Source organism: Macrobrachium rosenbergii, chromosome 27, assembly GCF_040412425.1.
Source record: "Macrobrachium rosenbergii isolate ZJJX-2024 chromosome 27, ASM4041242v1, whole genome shotgun sequence".
NCBI classification, from domain to species: domain Eukaryota; kingdom Metazoa; phylum Arthropoda; class Malacostraca; order Decapoda; family Palaemonidae; genus Macrobrachium; species Macrobrachium rosenbergii.
Window position 1 is genome coordinate 39,482,693 of NC_089767.1, and position 4,581 is coordinate 39,487,273.

Sequence of the window (4,581 nt, forward strand, 5' to 3'; positions counted from 1 at the left end):
GAGACTCATTTCGGAGCTTATTTTCCATTTGCCCTATTTATTCTAATTCTTTTTTTATTTTGTTTGTGGTTTTTTTATTTTCTTTTTTCTTAGTTTATTATTCCGGTCTTATTTTACTTCTTATGTACTGGGGTGCTTATCCAATTGTTGTTGCAATTTGGCTAATAATAATAATAATAATAAAAATAATAATAATAATAATAATAATAATAATAATCATCATCATCATCATCATCACAAGTATCGGAAGTGAGTCTATGTTATGAACTTAAAAAAATATGATATAGAAAACACATACATACAAGACTAAATAGAAAACATAAATTTTAATACTTGCACTAATTACAAAACGTTCCGTTACAGCGTTATCACTATTACGGAAAAATACAAACTAGACGACTGAGTTTAACCGAGCTAATAATCTTTATTTTCTATACTGAAAATACCACACACGTGGTAAAAATCAGTTCTTGTTTAAAGGGCAAGATATATTTGAAAAGTATCGGAACAAAAAAAGTCAGGAAAAAGTCACAGAAAAAAAGTCACGGGAAAGAAGTCACAAAAAAAAAGCCACAGGCAAAAGTCACAGGAAAAAAAGTCACATTAATCTTTCGTAGATAGTGACCCCCAGGGGTTTTAACCCGGTATGTAGCCACTTCTGCGGCGTGTTCAGTACAAGACCGTTGGGGATTACTGTAAAAACATAAACAAAAGACTGTAAATATCATAAAGATAATGACCCCCAAGGAATACTGAATTTTTCCCCTGTGACTTTATAACTGGCCACCATAAATTAATGTGACCTTTTTTCCTGTGACTTTTTTTTCGTGTTATTGCCTGCCACCGAACAACCATGAATAGACAATCCGTTATAAATGCTGATACGTTTATCCATTTCCAGAATTTTCTACTAAGGAACGTGTACAAGTAACTTCAAATCAGCTCGTTTATCAGCAAAAGCTGTAATCCTTATCGCGTGCATGTCAACGGCTCAGACCGTTATCACAGCGGCTGCAGTTAAGATACGTTTCATCAGTATATTGTTTTATCTAGTTTGCTCTTCAACTCGGTCAACAAGATTGCTACTTGTTTGAGTGTGTGCCATGCTTCATACATGATTACCCAAAAAATCTATTTTATACAGGTCCGGAAAAGTAAGCTCCGTACAGAGTTGATCTTTAAAATACACGTTTAGTTCGTGAATCTGAATCTTTTTTTGTAGCGTGATTATTTTTTATAAGATATCTCACTAATGCTGTTGGCTAGTGAGATTTTTAACGACCAGGTCAATGCCGTGGAAAGTACGACAGTCTTGCTTGCATTCTTCACATGCAACTCAGAATTCCAAACCCTCTTTATTTTGACATATTAGATAGCCAAATATGAGCATTTTGGAAGAGAAAGATCGCAAAAAAAAAAAACTTTCAGAAATGTTAAAATACTTTGTATGAAAAAATAACTACTGAAATGTTGCTTTGCATGAAAAGGTACCTACTGAAATGTTACTTGGCATGAAAAAGTACTTACTGAAATGTTACCTCATATGGAAAAAGTACCTACCGAAATGGTACTTTACATGAAATAGTACCTACTGAAATGTAACTTCACACGAAAAAGTACCTACTGAAATGTTACTTTACATGAAAAAGTACCAACTGAAATGCAACTTTGCATGATAAAGTTACCTGCTAAAATGTTACTTTACATGAAAGAGTAACATTTCACCTACTGAAATCTTACCTTGTCCAAAAAACCTACCTAATGAAAGGTCATATCACTTTACAAACATCCAATACGTGATGTTTTACGCGTAACAGACCTCACACTGATACTAACAACATTCTCGCCAAGCTTTCTCCAGATATTTAAGACATCAGTAAATTCTCATTACCTACACTTAACATTCTTCTCACGGTCATCGCAATGCTTCGAGAACAATCAACGAAAACACTTGTCAGGAGTGGGATTCGAACCCACGCCCGGAAGACCGGACTGCGACCTGAACGCAGCGCCTTGGACCGCTCGGCCATCCTGACTTGACGAAAAGAGCAATGTATGCATGTATGTATATTAATGTATGAAAGTATGTATGTATATCAACTTTATCACTGACACAATTGTTCTGTGCATTAATACATTTACTAACAGGACCTCATTAAAACTGGATGGTGTCCGCTAGATACGATCCAGTTTTAATGAGGTCCTGTTAGTAATAAATAAATAAATAAATAAATAAATAAAGAAATATATATATATATATATATATACACACACACACACGTATTTATATATATATATATATATATATATATATATATATATATGTACATATATACACATACACATATATATGTACGCATGCACAAATACACGTAAGTCTCAGCAAACTCCACAAAGTGCATTCGTTAGTTATCTCAATCGCAACTGCAGCGATAACGATTATCATTAAAAGGAATGACAAAAGTCCCGTCGTGCATCACATGACCTCACTTATATTTTAAAAAATATTAATATAAAAAAAAATAAAAATAAAAAACATTTCAAGCCTCAACATTTAAAGTCTTGTTCATGAGCTTCAGTTTCAGAACTTATACTGAACAACATCTAAATAACACATTCCATTAAAGGAGGTCACCGACCTCTTCCTCATCCTCCTCCTCCTCCTCCTCCTCCTCCTCCCCTCCTCCTCCTCACATGGAAACCGGTAATCTAGCAAAACAAATAAACTCCTTTTGATAACTCTGTAAACAACCGTAAGCATCAAAAGTTATTTTCGTGAACCTTGATTATAAACATCGCCGCCACTCCAGTGAGTGGCAGAGCGGGGTGGGGGTAGGGGTGGGGGTGGGGGGAGCCATGAAGAGACGACGGACTCAATCACCTATGCAAATGAATTCAGTAAGTACAGAGAGAGAGAGAGAGAGAGAGAGAGAGAGAGAGAGAGAGAGAGAGAGAGAGAGAGAGAGAGAGAGAGAGAGAGTTTACTTAACATTTTGACATTGCAAGGAGAACTGCTTACACTTTGGTAGCTGGAGTGCGGGCTCACACACATACATATATACACACACGCACATTATATACATATATATATAATATATAAAAATATACACACACATATATATATACATATATATACAGACACATATATGTGTATATATATATATTATATATATATTTGTTCACTGCAGTCTTTGCATTCATCTTCATTAAGCACAGTAATAGAGACATGGTATATTAAACGGGAAAAATGAAAACCAAGCAATACACTCAATATTAAAACCTACAACAAACAGAGAAGTGTGCAAGGTTACACTGTCACCTGAACTTCCTCTCGCAAATAATCCCGCATGAAACCCCACAACGCAACGCAGAAGACCCAACAGATACACTTAATACATCTGACTGGATTCGATAGTTGTTACCGAGCAAAGACTTCTCTGCCTTTAGAAGAGGAAATCGCCTGCTCAGAACTGTCTGAGGAGTGATACAGTTTGGAAAGACGGGGAATTTCACCTCCGGGAGGTAAGGCATGATTAAATTAACCCTCTAGAGTCGAACAGAATAGAATAGAATATATGATTTAGGCCAAAGGCCAAGCACTGGGACCTATGAGGTCATTCAGCGCTGAAAGGGAAATTGACAGTAAGGAGGTTTGAAAGGTGTAACAGGAGGAAAACCTCAAAGCAATTGAACTATGAAACAATTGTTGGAGAAAGTGGAAAGTCAGATGGAAAAAGATAATATGAAAGGAGGTACAGTGGAAGGAATGAAAGAGATTGCAGCTAGGGGCCGAAGGAACGCTGCAAAGAACTTTAAGTGATGCTTACAGTGCACCAACTGCCTAGGGTCGAATAATATCTGATGGGAGGAAGGTGGTAATTTATTTTTTTGGTAATATACAGTTTTCTTATTAAAAAACCAAGACAGCAAGAATGCAATGTCACTTGGCGTCGGCTGGAAAAATAACAAAACAGTTTGGGAATAACCAATAAAATTGGGTCAGAGTATTCAGAAGGTAGTTACTTGTAAAGAAAAGTCAAATTATATTACGAGAAAGGAAGAATCTATCTAATGGTGGTAACGTCATGAAGAATGAAAAAACGAAATTACCCTACATGTACAAAGTATGGACATCAACAACCAGAGAAATTCAACAAAGTTCAGTTTTGCATGATAGTCAATACATGTAATAGATGTTAAATCATATCTGTTAATAATAATAATAATAATAATAATAATAATAATAATGATAATAATAATAATGACGTTTTAAGTTTAGAAATAAATAAGTAACATGAGATTACAGCAATGTTAAGTTTTGCATGCAAAACTCACAGTTCTCTTCATGTTCCTCTTTCTAGTCAATATATGTAATGGACGTTAAATAATAATAATAATAATAATAATAATAATAATAATAATAATAATAATAATAATAATAATTTTATTTTAGAAATAAATAAATAAACAGACAAATAAAGAACAAGAGATCAGAACAAATCAGGTGAGAATCAGGAATCTCCACTACCCCGCCACGATCCGGCGACCTATTTCCCGGCCAAATAAAAAAAAAAATTGAAA

General features: G+C 34.7%; 1 non-coding gene across 1 annotated transcript; it reads right to left on the minus strand.

Moving 5' to 3' along the window:
* Positions 1 to 1,952: 1,952 nt before the first annotated feature.
* TRNAL-CAG (transfer RNA leucine (anticodon CAG)) lies at positions 1,953 to 2,036 on the minus strand. Its single transcript has one exon. It is a non-coding gene; the product is annotated as a tRNA-Leu (tRNA).
* Positions 2,037 to 4,581: the final 2,545 nt, after the last annotated feature.